Source organism: Lipotes vexillifer, unplaced genomic scaffold (assembly GCF_000442215.2).
Source record: "Lipotes vexillifer unplaced genomic scaffold, Lipotes_vexillifer_v1.1 scaffold1463, whole genome shotgun sequence".
In the NCBI taxonomy this organism is placed as follows: Eukaryota; Metazoa; Chordata; class Mammalia; order Artiodactyla; family Lipotidae; genus Lipotes; species Lipotes vexillifer.
In genome coordinates, this window is record NW_006778536.1 from 593,191 (window position 1) to 609,714 (window position 16,524).

Below are 16,524 nucleotides of genomic sequence, written 5' to 3' on the forward strand. Positions count from 1 at the left end.
ACTGTTGTGGCCTCTCCCGTTGCGGAGCACAGGCTCCGGACGCGCAGGCTCAGCGGCCATGGCTCACGGGCCCAGCCGCTCCGCGGCATGTGGGATCCTCCCGGACCAGGGCACGAACCCGTGTCCCCTGCATCGGCAGGCGGACTCCCAACCACTGCGCCACCAAGGAAGCCCCTAGAGCACACATTTTATTTGTCCCTAAAACACTATTGTGTGCAGAGTATGTGCCCAGACCGCCGTACAGTGGTCCTCGAAACCTGAAATGTGGAATTCTTCCCTGGCCATTCATTCTGCGCCTTTCCTCACAACTCTCAGGCAGATGCACACACTTAACCCCCAGCCCTGGAAGGCTCACCCTTTGTGTTTTGCTGGGATCACTGTAGCTTCCCCTGGGCTCATCCCAGGAGGCGGTGCTGGGGCTCTGGGTGCGACCCAGGTGGGACCTGGGACAGAGGGGCAGAGCGGGGGAAGCCGAGTACTGCAGGACTGCCTTCACCCTGCCGTTTAGAAGCACATCACTTTAACTGATGGTTCTGCTGTTCTTTTCTCCAAGCGGGTTATGAACTGACTGCCTGTGAGTCGCGACCTCACCTTCTCCTGCGCAGCCCTCAATGCCCAGCAGAGCACCCGGTGCCCATAGGTGCGTACCAGGCACCCAGGGATTGTGCTAGTGGTTGATGGAGGCTGTGACCTCAGAGGGGGCTGTGGAAGCGGAGGGGACCTTCCGGCCTCTTCTCCCCTAACGTGGACAACTGCACCCAGAGAGAGAAAATTTCTTCTCTCCCCTGTCCCGCTGCACTGTTGTTGAAGACAGGAAGGGTCAGGTCTTAAGGGCTCTGAAGGGAAGGAAGGCAGGGAGAGGGGTCACCCTGCTAAGCTAAGGCTGGCACCTGTGGGGGAAGGAGAGTCGGCTTCCTGGGCCACGAGCTGCTTCTGCTGCCCCATCTGCCAATGGATGAGCCCTGAAAACATATCTGGTCCAACCCCAGATTTCAGAGATAAGCTCCTACTAGTTGGAAGTTCCTCGTGGAAAGGCTTCAGAGGTGGAAGTCAAAGCAGTGCCCTGGACCTCTGGCTGATGGCGGGGTCCCTGAGCCCTGGGCCGCAAAGGGCCAGGCTGGGCTGGGCTGTGCTCCAGAGTCTCCCACACAGCCCTGCCGCCCCTCCAGCCTGGGAACCTCTGCAGAGGAATGCAGAAGCGAAGGATGAGCCAGCCCAGGAGAAAAGGACGAGCCAGCCCAGGAAGCAGAGTGAGCTATTTTTAAAAGTAATACGCAAAAGCTGTGTCTGTGACATAGAACAGTCTGCATGCAAAGTGGAAAATGTGATTCATCTCATGACTGTTTGCAAACGTCACCAAGTCTGAGGTCATGAAGACACCTGAGAACTCCCTTGTTAAAGGTCTAGGATTTGTTGGATTTTGTAAAATAGGAACATTTTATAATATTTAGATTTGGGACTAATATTAAAATATCCAGGTATGAAAATAGTGTTAAACTAGAAAAAAAATATGTAAATAGAGAAAGTCTTGATATGCTTGCAGACATTACCCTGTCTTCAAGAGGAGTTCTCTGAACTGGTAGTTGAGACATGTTTACGTGTTCCTCAACTTAGCTACCCCATGTCTTCTCACTATACAAGTTGAATTCATGCACTCTCAGTTTACTTTTCTATCTTTCTTTCTCTCCCATCCTTTCTCCCTCCCTCTTTCTTCCCTTCTTCCTTTCTTTCTTCCTCCCTTCCTTTCTCTTTCTTTCTCCCTTCCCCCTCCCTTGCTTCTTCCTCTCTTTTTCTTTCTTTCTCTTTCTCCCTTCCCCCCCCCTCCCTTCCTTCCTTCCCTCCCCACTCCGTGCCTCTCTCTCCCTCCCTTCCAGCTAAGAACATATAAACAAAGAAAATTGTCAAGTGAAACTCTGTGACCCATTCCACTGAATCTTGTCTTTGATCAGAACATCAAGAATTTCGGACTAATTTGACACGCAGTTGTTGATTGACTATTGAGTATGAGATGCCGGATGTGGCCTCAATCTCAAGGTAGCTTCCAGAAAGAGGTGATTGTCCTTTCTGAGGTCAATTTCAGAAGTGTGCCCCAAACAGCCTATCTTCCCATGAGAATGCCATTAGTAATGTTACTAATGAATTTATATAGTGTCTGTGGGGCTGTGTTTATGCTTAACTGGTACTGACTTTTGTGAGTATTGAGTTCCATAAACTTACAACCATGTGAGGCCATCCTTCTTTCAGTCTTAGATTTTCATCTTTCATGCTTTGTTGAAGCTTTTTGATTTGATAAGTAGAGACATTTTGGTGAAATGATTGGGTTGATTTTGGAGCATCATGATAAGAGTTACATAATTTGGGGCAAGTTATCTAACTTCCGTGAAACTTAAATTTCCTTATCAATAAAGTAAGGATAATACCTACCTCCGAAGGATTGCGATAAAATTACAATAAATTTTCCGAGTTTCCCAGCACATATTAGCCACTCAGTAAGTATCTGTGAACCCTCCCTTATTGATCTAAAAGACATCATTAATGCTCCTTTTTAGCTTTATTTTCATTCCAGATGTCTAAAACTTCACTGATTCAATCCAGGGTTTTTCTCCTTTGATATTATTAACATTTTTGGCCAATCAATTCTTTGTTATGGGAGCTGCCCTGTGTATCCTGGGATGTTTGGCAGTATCCTGGTCTCCACCCACCAGATCCCGGTAGCAACCCCTACTCCAGTTGTGATGACTAAAAATGTCTCCAGACCTCACAAAATGTCCCCTGGGGGCAATATGGCTCCTGGTTGAGAACACTGCTTTAACCTAAAAGGGCAGAGTTTCTGGTTATGGAACTTCAGGAAGAGAGCCAGTCTGGAAAATTCCCCAGATGCCACATCTGTAGCTCCTTCCCTTGTCTCCTTGGTAGCCTGTCTTTGCCAAGAGAAGAATGGGTACTTAGCACAGAAAAGAGACTCCATGGAGAACTACTGTGTGACTGAATTGTATTGTTAGAAATTTGGGTCAAATCATGTGATTTTGAGGCTATGACGACCCCTAAAGAAAATACTTGGTACTGGGAATTTGCTGCGTCTTTAATTTCTCTGGGCTCAAACATTTACACAGTAGGAAAACATCCTTCAGAAAATCAAGACGTTGAGAAATAATTTTGAAAATGTGTAAGTAATGAAGGAAAGTAGGAATAAGTTATGTGATATCAACCAATGTAGGAGCCCCAAATTCTTCATGGAATGGTCAGAGGAATTAAAGATGCAGAGCTGAATTTAATGAGATGTTGTTTGTTTGAAGCTTGATAAGTAAGATGTCGTTTAACCAGGTTTTTCCTGGTCAAAGAATGAGAAAGTTTAATAAGTTCCAGCACGGCCCTGGCAGCTCACGGCCACGGTCACACTTACAAATGGTTTATTAGAAACTCCGTTTTACTCACAGATCTCCATTTGCTTCCATTTCCCTGGTTGTGGCTTATGTCTGCAACTCTCCATATTTAATCTTATTCCAAAGTCAAATTACTCTTGGTTTATTTGGGTCAAACGAGGTCTGCTGTTAGGTAATTTTGCAGGCGTGAAAAATGTGTTATTCACTTTTCATAGAGCATTGCCCTTTTCCTGTCAAATAACAAAGTCTAGCGAATCACAGTTTAGCAGGAAAGTAACCTTTATCTTTACGTCTCAGAATTGGCAGATCACATACAAACTCTTCCTCTCAACCTGAGGAAGGCGCATAAGGCTTCATGCGTTTGTTCATTCGTTCATTCATTCATTCATTCATTCATTCAAGGAATATTTTTGTTAAATGTGATAGACTAGGCTAGGCTTTTATATCAATAGTTAAAAGAAATGTATAGACTGCAACACCATAACTTCAGGGGTTAATATTCTAGTTCAGCCTTCTCAACCTGGCTACACACAGTCTCACCTGGGTGGGCATGTGGGGCTGTCTTGGGAAAATTTGATGCCCACTCCTCCAGGGCCAATAACATAGAACCTCCTGGGTGAGGCTTAGATCTGGGTAATTTGACAACTCCCCCAGTGTCACGTGTAGCCAGGTTGGGCTTGCTGGCCTGGTGAGACAGGCAGGAAACCATCACCCTCTGTGCCTTGGGCAGTGACTTAAATGTCCAGTGTTGTGGTTGAGTGGCTGGAACCAAGCCTGGCCCTAAGTGGACAGTGCTCTCCTGAGGGCCGTACATGGGCTCTGGAACCCCAAAGGCAGCTAGCTGGGCACAGGGCAGGTTCTGAGAGAGGGATGACTCGTGTCGCTCGACACTACAATCGCATAAACTGCTCGTGCTGGCGGGTCACCCGAGGGTCACTCCTGGTCTATTCTCCAGGCGTTGGTGGTGAGTCAGACACAATCGTCCTAGATGGTGTAGAGTGTCTCCCACAGGACTCACGCACCTGGCTGGGACAGGGCAGTGAGCTACCCGCCGCTGCCCTGGTGACTATGGACCTGAGTCGGGAATTCCTCCGAGAAGGAGAAGGGCTGCAGAGATGGCAGCGTTGGGTCGCTGTTTAGAAGCTTCTTGGGAAAAGAATTAATCAGCACTCCCTCCCTCCTCTGTTTTGTCCTAGATGGAAACTGTTGGGCAATTAATGGCCATTATTAAGAAGATTGATAGACATACAGGTGCTCCATAGAAGCAGCCCCTCCTAGCACACTGCAGGTGGGGAGGTCCGGGGTGGGATGGAGAAGCATTGCTGTAGGTGACTATATACAGTGAGTGCTTTCCTGTTTTCCACGCGACCTTCTCTTCGGCCCTCAAAGTCTGAGTCCATATTCATTTTCGTGACCCACAACACCTCGTCCCGGTGAGAGCTTTTTCTTAATGGAAGAAGTTGATCCAGGCAGGTTGGCAATAACTCAGGAAGATGTGGCTGAAGGAGAGAGAGGCCGCCGGCCCGCTGGTGATAAAAGTGCCCATGGACGGTCTCCCACTGAGGACCCGGCAGTGTTCTACCCGGGGTGCTGATCTGTACCACGGTCCCAGGCCCCCTTCAGAGACCCCGCCACCGCGAGCACAAGCTCAAGTCCTGGCTCCTGACAAAACAGCTGGACAGGGAGCAGTGGCAATATTGTGTCCTGCCCATAATACTAGGAAATCACTCATTTTCAAAGGAGGTGTTATGTTGGTTTTTGCTTTTGGTTTTAGTCTGCAATGAATTCAGTTTCTTACCACTAGCAAAAGTTCTCTGATGAATTTTACTTAAATGGTCGGTACCTCCCCGCTGGACGCCAGCTGACTCATAACAGGTGAGGTGATTGGCTGAAAGAAGGAGGATTAGGTCCTGGGGCCACTGTAACAAAGCGCCACAAACTGGGCAGCTCGAAACAATGGAAATTTGCTCTCTCACAGTTCCGGAGGGCAGACGTATGAAATCAAGGTGTTGGCAGGGCTGAGCTCCCTCTGAAACTCTAGGTAAGTCTTTCCTTGCCCCCCTCCTGGCTTCCGGTGGCGCTGGCGGTCCTTGGCGTTCCTGGGTTTGTGGCTGTGTCACTCCAGCTGCCTCTGTGACCACAGGGTGACCTCCCTGTGTGTCTGTGTCTTCACATGGCATCTCCTCTTCTAAGGACACTACTCTTTGGGTTAGACTTGCCCTAAGGGCATCTTCTTAACCCGATTACATCTATAAAGAAACCTATTCACAAATAAGGGCACATTCACAGGTAGCAGGGGTTAGGACTTTTTGGGGGGCACAATTCAACCCATAACAGAAGGTGAGAAAAGATAAAATAGCAGTGGATGGAAGGTGGCAAACAATGAATGAAAGAGTAAGAAGGAGATGGTGTTGATGGTGAACAGAATCTTGGGGGCCCGGGAGGGGGCCTTTGTTATATGAACTTGCTGACCATCAGAAGCCCTCTACCTGCTACCACTGCCCCGTGAAATACATTGAACTCCCAGGACAGTGATTTTCCATTTGTCCATATGGTATTATGTCATGGACATAACTTAAATCGGCAGAAGGTGAATGTCTTGATTTGCGGGGCTAAGTACACAGTCTGTCTTCCGAGTCGAGTTGCGTTTTGGCTGGACTGGGAAGTGGGGACGGGGCAGGTGAGAGTGGAAACGAGGAAGGAAGAAGCGATGACGTCCCCCCGGAATCCTGACCTCAAGCACGTTCTTCAAAGTCTGGGCCCTGAGGGCCCCATCCATCTGAGGTCCGTATGACGATGCCCACTGCCCTGAGAGCTTTCCTCACTGGCATCACAGTATGAACTTACCCCCTGGAGTTGTGCAGAACTGCTTCCCGCTTCAAAGGCAAGAAGTTCTGTCTTTAGAAAAAACAGAAAGCAAATAATCAGATGCAGGCTCTCCAATACCCTAACGACAAGACTTAGAAAAATCACTGCAAAGCTGAAAGGCTGGACTTGTCTCCTATGTTGAAAATATAAAATCATGGAAGTGAGTCTCCAGGTGACACGTTAATGACATACAAGGGGCTTCTGGGTTTCTCTAGGGGCGCTGAGGGCTCTCAGATCCTTATAAGAGCTAAAATAAAGCTACCTTACTTTAATTACCAGAATAAAGAGAAGCAGTTGGAAGCAGCAGGTTGGACTGGGGAAAGGCACGGCCTTTAGAGCTGGGTAAACGCAGTTCTGAATCTTGATTCTACAACACCTAGCTCTGTGAGTGGATCAGCTCATTTAGGTGTCCTCTCGGCCACTTTGTACCAGTGGGAATAAATTTAACCTACCCCCTCGGGTTTGTGGAGGGATCAACTCTGAGAACGTGTACAAAGGACTTTGCACAATGCCTAGTGCTCTGTTGGCCCTCAGCAAACATGTCCCCCCCCCCCCAGCACATTTATCAAGGAACAAACCAATGCAAGCAGGACCTCAGAATGTGAGCTTATCTGGAGACTCGGTCTTTAGAGAGGGAATTAAGTTAATGTGAGGTGTCTTAGCTCAGGCTGCTATAACAGAATACTGTGGACCACAGCCATTTATTTCTCACAGTTCTGGAGGCTGCAGGGGGTGGTCCAAGACCAGATCCAGTGTCTGCTGAGGACCTGCATGAAGATGGCTGCCTTCTTGCTGCATCCCCACATGGCAGAGGGCACAGAGAGAGGAAGAGGCTCTCTCCAGCCTCTTCTTATAAGGACACGGATCCCATTTGTGAGGGCTCCATCCATATGACCTAATCACCTTCCAAAGGCCCCTCCTAATACCATCACATTGGGGATTTAAGCTTCAACATATGAATTTGGGGGCAAACATTTTGTCCATAGCGTGAGGTCATTAGAGTGAGCTCTAATCCAATATGACTGGAGTCCTCATGAAAAGGGGAAATTTGGATGCTGGGACGGGAATGCACAGAGGGAAAAGGTGGCCATCTACAAGTCCTGGGGAGAAGCCTGGGACAGGCTAGCACCTTCAGAGGGAGCATGGCCTTGTCCATACCTTGATCTAGGACTTTTGACCTCCAGCACTGTGAGCAATATATTTCTGCTGTTTAAGCCTCCCAGTTTTTGGTACTTTGCTACGACGGCCCCAGGAAACTCACAAACAGGTGTTGAGGCATCACAAAAGCAGGGATCAGTCCACGGATTTGGAAGATGCTACCCAAGTTGGGAACTGTTTCCATTGTACCTTCCACATGATGGCCAGTACAAGACAAGCATCACTTTCATAAACACCATGGCATTCAAGCACCAGTGAGGGCACAGACAGTCAATGTAAAGAGACCCTTTTTAGCAGCTGCCTTGTTATTTCTTTATTTTTATTAGTTAGATCTATAAAAGGGTTAGAACATCTTGAAGCTTGGGAAAGCGTTTGGGTACAGCTTAGGAACTGAAAAATCCCCCCAAAAGAAGAGTTCTTAGTGAGTCTGTGACATCACGTGCTGTAACAATGTATAATTACATGAGGTATTATTAAATTGTAACTTGTGAAGCTGGAAAAGTAAGCTCAGTCTCCTATGGGTATAATTACATGCCACTCTGTCAGCTGACATTGGATTTACAGGGCAAATGTCATATGGGCTTTTGCCACTGTTGTTAATGTGAGACTCATCAGAAAACATGTCAAGGTGACAAAGCCAGCGAAAAAGGAACACTCGTCTTCTTTGGTACCTAATATTTTATTTGCACTATGATGTGATAAGACATTGTTTAAGTTTAATAAATGCCAACTGGAAAGTTGATGGTTACTTATTTCCTTGCTTTCTATTTTCTTACATGACTTTCTTTTGGTCTCTATAATGTAATTATTTACATTCTTCAGCTAATAATGATTGGTTTGGTCGGATGAATCTGGGGTCTGAAAACAGTGACAACTTAGAACCTGAATCTGTGGGTGGTTGGGACAGGTTTCTTAGCACGATCATCCTTGGGGTGGGCTCATTCTTCAGGGGGCTGTCCTGTATTGTAGAACGTTTAGCAGCATCCAGGTCCCCTATCCACTAGATACCAGTAGCAACCTCCCTCAGCTGTGACAATCAGAAGTGTCTCCAGACATTTCCAAGTAACCTTGTGGGGGGACAGCATTGCCCCCAGTTGCAAAACACTGGGTTATAGGAAGAGGGTAAAGGATTTTGCAAGGACAGAAGACTTAAGGCCAGCTCTGAGCTGCTGATACAAAATGCCTCATGCTGGAGTACTGAGGAAACCAAGCACACATTTCACCTCTGAACAGTTCCACCTTCCAAAGTCAATCATCTTGTTTATTTTCCCATGTTTATATGATGAAATCAAATACAGAGTTCTTGATAAAGCAGAAATGAAAAATCCCATATTAGTCTGCTAGGGCTGCCATAACAAAAAAAACACAGGGCAGCTGAAACAACAGAAATTTATTTTCTCACAGTTCTGGAGGCTGGAAGTCTGAGGTCAAGGTTGGGTTCTGGTGAGACCTCTTTCCTCAGCTTGCAGATGATGCCTTTTTGCTGTGTCCTCACGTGGCCTTTTCTGTGTGTGCTCAGAGAGAGAGAGAGAGAGAGAGAGAGAACTCTGGTGTCTCTTTTCTTCTACTAAGGACACCACTGGATTAGGACCGCACCCTTATGATCTCATTTAATCTTCATCACCTCCTTAAAGGCCCCACCTCCAAATACAGTCACATCGGGGGTTAGGGCTTCAACCTATGAATTGTGGAGGACACAGTTCAGTCAAGGACAAATGCTAAGAGTATAATTCTGTCCAGAAGTTTCCAAGATACAATCAATCACAGGGAATCAGGAGAAGGAGTCCCAGCTTTGAATAATGTCTGTTCTTTTTAGCGTCCCCCTCCCCCTCTTAGCATTTATTAATGTCTTGTTTGGGGCTCTCTACCTGCCAAATTATGGCATGTCCCCTGCTTCGTGTTTGATCATTTTGAGCAATAAGACCCAAGATGGAATGAATGAAACTGAGCGGCCCTGCCCGGCTGTGCAGCTGGCCCTCCTGAAGTGGCAGCATCCCTCCTGCCCCTGGTTTTCAGCTTCCCTGTCAGTGATGAACTTCCCGTGTCCCTCTTGATTTCATGTGCAATGCGTCTCGCCTATTTGGAGGAGGCTGCAAGATGGGAGAAAGGACACTCGCTCTTTGGAGTAGAAGGAAGAGCTCTCTTTTTCCTTGATGACTGTGCCAGCCACTGGGCCAAACCCCACAGATGCAAGAGAGGGCCACCCAGCTGGCCATGTCCTTAGCAGGCAGAGGGGAATCATCAATGGCTACAGATGCTGAGTGACAGGGAGAAAGGTCTATGGAGTCGGGGACCCCTTGACCAGGGGCTTTGTCTACTTTGGGGGTAGTCAGAGAGGGCTTCCTGGAGGAAGTGACAGTTGAATTAAGATGCTTTTAAGTAAGAATTTGCACACTAGTTTTAGAAATTTAAATGGAGACCTTGATTTCCCCCGGGTGATTCACATCTACCAGGGCACATTTAATTACATTGGTTATGCTAAAATGAAATTTGGGATTATTTATTTAAAGGATTTTAATAAAATTGCCCTAATTAAGGATGCCTCTGAATACAAACAGGGATCATTCAGGGGGAAGATATTAATCTTTCTCGTCTCTATAGAAGCGAGGATGCTCTGAATGAAAGGGCTTTGCCGGAGAGGCAGCCCAGGAGGGAGATCCCGGAAGGCGTTTCTCAGGTGTCTTTGATGTTCTGTGATCCCAGGTCTCAGGGCAGGAACCCAAGGCTCATCTAAAATGTCACTCAGGAGGGGTGGTTTGTGAATGACTAAGAGCCAAATCATCTCAAACTCAATCGACCCAAACGGAGCAAATGGCACTTTTAATACATTGTGCTCTGGCGGGAGTTCCCACCTGGCTATTCTGACTCTAGCTGGAATATGTGGGGCTCCCCGCCCCACGAAGCTATTCTGTGTCATCAGCTGGGGGTCCTGCAGGTCAACTGCATTCTGACATCATCTACCTGGAGATAGTGCCAGATCACACAGGTTAAGGGCTCAGTCCTAAGACCGACGCCCACCCTTGCCACCCTGCCAGTTCGAACGTCAGGTCACCTGTGCTTCTGACCTACTGGTTATAGATCGGAGGTTCCAATGGTGCCCCCTTCCTTGGGTTTGATTAATTTGCTAGAATGGCTCACAGAACTCAGAGAAACATTTTACTTACTAGATTACTGGTTTATTATAAAAGGTTATAACTCAGGAAGAGCCAGAAAGCAGAGATGCATAGGACAAGGTGTGGGGAAGGGGAAGGGAGTGCTCAGGCCCCTGAGCACCACTCTCCCTGAATTTTCACCTGTTCACCAACGCAGAAGGTCTCCCAATCCAGTCCTTTTGGGTTTTTTAATGGAGGCTTTGCTACATAGGCATGGTTGATTAAATCATTCAATCTCCAGCCCCTCTCCACTCCCCAGGGGTCGGGGGTGGGAATGAAATGTTCATCATCTAAAACACAAGGTTGGGTCCCCTGGTAACCATCCCTCCTCCTTAGGTGGTGACTTTCCAAAGTCACCTCATTAAAATAACAAGAGACACAAGAACTTCCGAGGGTTTTAGGAGCTCTGTGCCAGAACCAGGGAGAGACCAAGAATCTATTTCTTATTAAAAAACACAGTATCACACCACCCAAGCCCATTTCTGAGATAATTCCAAGTCTGGTTGGGAAAGGAGAATTCCTACCCAGATGAGAATGGGGCATGTGTCCTTAACCCTTGATTCTTAACCCTGGTTGCACAAGAGAATGACCTGAGAAATAATAATTTAAAAACAAATGAAAATCTCTGAGCCCTCCTCTGATGATTCTAATGTGCAGGAGAATAGTGAGCCCTGTTCTAGAACAATCTTTGGAGAAAAATTAGTATTTTGGACCTAGAAGGCACTGCAGGATTCCCTCGGTGCACGAGTTGGGCAGGACCTGGGCTCAGAGCTTCTGGGTTGTTCCTTACCAGCAGTCCTCTAACTTTGCTGCCCATCAGAATCACCTGAGGAGTTTTGAAAACCTTTGTCCATGCCACATGTCATGTTAATGAATCATAGGCTCCGTAGAGACATCAGCTTTTTTTTTTTAATGTACAGCCAGGTTTGAGAACCAGGTAACCAGGGCTGCAGACCAGAGGTCCTCACCCTTGAAGGTGCATCCGAGTGGCCCTGAGGGTATGTTAACTCACAGGTCACTGTCTCCCTCCCACCCTGAATTCCTGATTCAGCCAATGCATCTCTAACACGTTCCCAGGTGATGCTGAGGCTGGAGGCATGCCCTTGCAGAACAACCTTCTAGGTCAAGTTAAATCTCTTGGACTTCATCCTGGCCACACGCTGGTTCTGCAGCCCCAAAAGAGGAGACCAGAACATCCAAGTGGACAAATGTCCATGGTGCCCTGGATTGGGCAGATGTATGAGAGTGGCCTCCGCTCCTTGAGCAGCAGGGTCACAGTCTCACTGTGGCTACAGGGGAAGCACTCCCGTGGCCCCTGGCCAGTGGCTCCTTGGTGGCTTCAATCTGTGTTACCTGACCTTGGTTGTGGGCTGTGACTGTTGAATGACCAAAGCCAACAGGACATCAAAGAGAGGACCACTTTCCAGCCATTGATGACCGCCCCCCCTTTAGTCAAGCCCAAGATAATTAAGCAAGGATTAAGTTATTCAGGATAAGAAGGAGAGAGAAATTATGCAAGTTAGTTTGACATTTAGAAAGCTATTTATAAAAATGATCAGTTCTCAAGAAAATAAAAATAGTGAGAAAACTAAAACTTGGCAGTTCTAGCAGAGGGAGCTAATGTTATACAGAAGGCATTTTCAGGGTTTCCTTAAAACATATTTTGGGTTTATTCAGTGTTCTTTCTCCTCACTGACATTCAGCTTTCTCTCTGGCAACAGTCCCCAATCCTACATGTTTTTCACCTTGTCAATTTAAAAATTGCTTATTTGTTCATTGTTGTAGCCACATCCATATTAGCACTGGCAGCTTCCAGGGCTGGGTCAGTTCCCCTCGGTCCTCCCCTGGTGCTGGGCAGTGGAGGGGGAAGAACTGGCCTCTGTGTTCCACGAGTGTGTGTTTTGTGGCATTTTGTGGAAGTTACGCGCCACTGCACAAATGGGAGAACATTTTTTAAGCTCTCAGTTCAAGTAGGAGGTGACTGTCCTCCCTCCTTCCCTCCCTCCTGCCCCATGCCTGGTGCAACCTAACAAGGACACAGCCAGTGAAACGTCCCCTGTTGAGAGGGGCCACAGACATAGGAAGGTGGGAGAGATACTTGTAGTGTTATGTGGTTCCTTCTTGTGGTTCCTAAGAGAAGGCTGAGAGCACCATGGTCAACAGGCATGGGGCCACCAGGCAATAGTACCACTCAACCATTCCAGACAGTGTGGGCAGAATAACATGGATTGCACAAGTCTGGATCCAATGGGATGCTGTCCATCCTGATTTGGGGCTGTAGTTAATTCTTTGAGGATTCTTACTAGAATCCACAACATGTCATGCCTGGTCAGTCATGAGCTGTTAAGTGGAGTCCGTTAATATACTTCTCACACTCAACGGCTTCTTTGGGTTTGTAAAGCTCTGAGCCAAGGTGTCCCTTTGGGTATTGTTAAACACGGGTACCTACCTGGGGAGCCCCTGCTGGATTATTGTCCATCGCTGGGACTGCCTAATGTCACTGTCTGTGTGTACCTGCACGGCAGGTGTAATAGGCTGAGCCCTACACTCACAGGCTTGGAGCAGAGCAGACCCTGCATGGTCACTGCACCAGATTCTCCTTTTTCCTTGCCAGGAAGATTTCTGCTCCATATCCTAATAAGGATAATGAAGGATTCCAAACAGAGCTTTTTTCTTTCATAAGCTTTTTATTTTGGAATGATTTTAGGTTTATAGAAAACCTGCAAATATAGCACAGAGAGTTTCCACACGGGGTCACACGTGGCTGGTACATGCAAGACCCCCAGAGGGGGTCCCTCCCTAAATTTGCACCCAGGTGCCTTGCTTGGCAATGCCTGGTCCCAGCTCCACTCCCAGACACCCTTCACCCAGAGTCCCCAGATGTCAGCATCCTACATGACCATGGTGCACCTGCCAGCACTAAGGTTAACACTGCTGAATCACTACTAACCAGACCTTAGACTCTGGATTTCTCCAGTTTCCCCAGTCATGCCCTTTCTTGAGATCCCAACCAGGGCTGCACATTGTATTCAGCTATGGTGTCTCCCCAGACTCCTCTGGTCTGTGATGGTTTCTCAGTCTTGTCTTGTTGTTTGTGATGACCTTGACAGTTGTGAGGAGTGCTTGTTGGGTATTTTGTAGAATGTCCCTCAATCTAGCTTCTTTGAGGTTTTTTTCTCATGTTGATACTGGGGATGTTTGGAGAAAGCATACCAGAAAGGTGAAAGTCCCCTGTAGTGCATCACATCAGGGGTACCTGATATGGACATGACATCCCTGGGCATGATAACCTTGACCGTTTGGAGTGAAGTCTGCCAGATTTCTCCACCATAACATTATTCTCTCCTCTTTCCATATTCTGTCTTTTGGAATCAAGTCATGGAGTCGAGCTCACACCCTGGTGGGGCAGGCATGAGGTTAAGTTCTACCCGCTGAGGGGGATGTATTTACATGGACCTTTTGGAATCTTTCCTGAGCAGGGCTTTTATGGGAGGTGGGTCCATATGTTCCCCGAACTTATCCCTTTGCAGACAACAGGCGATGAAAACATCAGCGGCGCAAGCAGTTCTTGTTAGTGATGACTACGACAGACATTGGTGCTTGGTTCCCAGGGGGGCCATGCTATGGGCACGCTGTGGCACTTGTGCTGATGGGGCTTCTTGTCAAAGGCAAGAGGGGGGCTACAGGAGTCTGAGTGGATGGCCTGTCTACCTTGCCCTCTTTTGGAGAACCGCACCGACCAAAGGTTTTGCCCCACCCTGAGACCTACTGCAAGGCTGGGAAATTGGGAGCCTCCCTGACAATATGGAGACAGTTGTAGCAAACAGAGACATCACAAGACAGTTTCCTGAATGAGGGTGGAACCGACAACCTCCTCTTTCAAAGCTATTAAAGAAGCAGTGGAGAAATGTTATCTTTTCCAATTCTGCACATTCAAACTTATCTGTCACAAACTATTGTTAAACTCTCTCTTAGGTGTCAAAAGCCTACTGCATTTGCTACAGAGCCTTATGTTTTTAGAGGGCTATCCAGGTCTGGGGGTCTGGGTTGTGACAGTTCAAATCCACTTTCTGTCTATCAGTTAGTTCAGTTCCCCGTACTGGGAACAATCTTGTTGAAAACCCAACCTTTATAGGTGCATTTTTTTCCTGTTAGGTGTTTGCATGACATTATCAGAATTGTTATCAAAAAATGGACTCGGGTCTGGAAGTTATTAATTGAGCTCCACCTGGGGAGATTTGGATTTTGTTTCTCTGATTTTAAATCCCCCAGTGCAGCAGCTTTTACTCGTGATACTGACTTGATATTGAATCTCTCCATAGGAGAGGAAGCACTTTTTACTCCCATGGGATCCACATGGCCTTGGCTGTGCCCATACACTCTTGGAGGCAAAAGGGAAACAAGGTTGATACTCACTTGGGCGGGTCAGCCCAGACTTGTGGCAAGGTGGTGATGTCCCAAGCGAGGAGGCAGCGTTTGTACCTCGATGATGCTCAGGGCTGGTGACATTGTGGGTGTCCCATCATTCTATCATAATTGTAAAGAAACCACGGTGGTGGCTTCGTTCATGCCTGTTTGATCAGTCTTGATAGTCTGGTCTGGTTTTTTTTCTTAAGTGAGGTTGCTCTGGAGTTGGAATATTGAGAGGGATCCATTCTAGACACGGCCACTGCAATCCTCAAAGGGGCCACCAAGTGGAGCAGAAGAAATGAACTTCTCGGTGAGCTCTGCCAAGTGTCTGAAGTTAGAGGGTCTGAGGGGTTTACTTATTCCATCTCAAGGGTCACTTTTGTCAAGGAGCTGACGTGTCCCTCGGCCACCCTCCTTACCACGCCATTGCTTTGTCCTGGCCCTGGCCCTGTGGTGCTGCAGGTAAGGGTGCAGGGTGCCCCAGGCTCTGCTGACCTGCAGCCTGCACGTGAAGGCTCAGAAGGAGACCTGAGCTTGGAACTGTAGTCATTCCTTCACCGGAAAATACACCTTTCTCCCTTATGACCACTGGCTCATTCCCAAGAGTTTTCTGGGCTGATATTAAAATAAACATTCTTTTCTTTTTAGACCCTCTTTCCTTCTTTAAAACAGGACCCTATGAACACAGAACAAAATTAAGGCAGGGAGAGTTATAAGAGGCAAAGAAAGAACGGAGGCCATGGCTCTGTGCTCACCGCTGGCTCCTGCTAGACCTTGCTTTTGGTTGTCCTGTTGAATCAGGTCAGTGCCCACAGAGCAGCTGGCTTTGGTTTAACCTGTGTTTTCCCAGGGAAGCTTCTGGCTTAGAATGGGCATCCCTGGGGCCACTGGAATTGAAGGGGCAGGAGGCCAGAGGCCAGACAGCCTCTTTGGGAGTGTGCTTGCTGGAGATGGGGTGACCACAGCTATGTGACCTCAAGGGGAGGACGCTCAGCCCAGGGAGTGGGTGTTGTCATGAGTTACATTGTCGTATTTCTGTAACTCAGCCATCACATAGTTGACCTTGAGGACAACTGAGGTGGGCCATCTATGGACCAGGACTCAGTCAAAGAGGAATCGGGTTTATTACCAAGATCCCCTGCTTACCGGTGCTGGTGTCACAAAACTAAGTCATCATATCAATTTCAAAGTGCTGATAGGAGTGTCTGTGGATCGTGCTTGAGGTTTTTGATTGAACTTACTTATTTAAATAAGATTATCTGCCTGTTATGTAATCGGACATGCGTGTTCACACTTCTGGTGTTTACAATTCAATGTCAACATCATAATTCAAGATAAAACAGGTCCCTGGGCTGTAGAAAGACGGAAGTTGACATAAATGCTTTTAAAAGTATTTTCAGTGCACTTCTCACCAAGACATGCTGAAGTTTCAACTTCTGTGAGACCTGAAATGAGTAAAAAACTCCACAGGCTTCAGTTAAAAACTCCACTGCTAGAGCAGAGAGAACATTTAAATGGCTTGTGCTTGAACTACATTCCACGGGGGGGGGGGG

At 47.3% G+C, this 16,524-nt stretch overlaps 1 protein-coding gene across 1 annotated transcript in view; it reads left to right on the plus strand.

Annotated features, from left to right (window-relative positions):
• MED10 (mediator complex subunit 10) overlaps nucleotides 1-16,524 on the plus strand; it is a 55,785-nt gene that overhangs the window by 9,967 nt on the left and 29,294 nt on the right. The gene's annotated exons all lie outside the window — the stretch shown is intronic.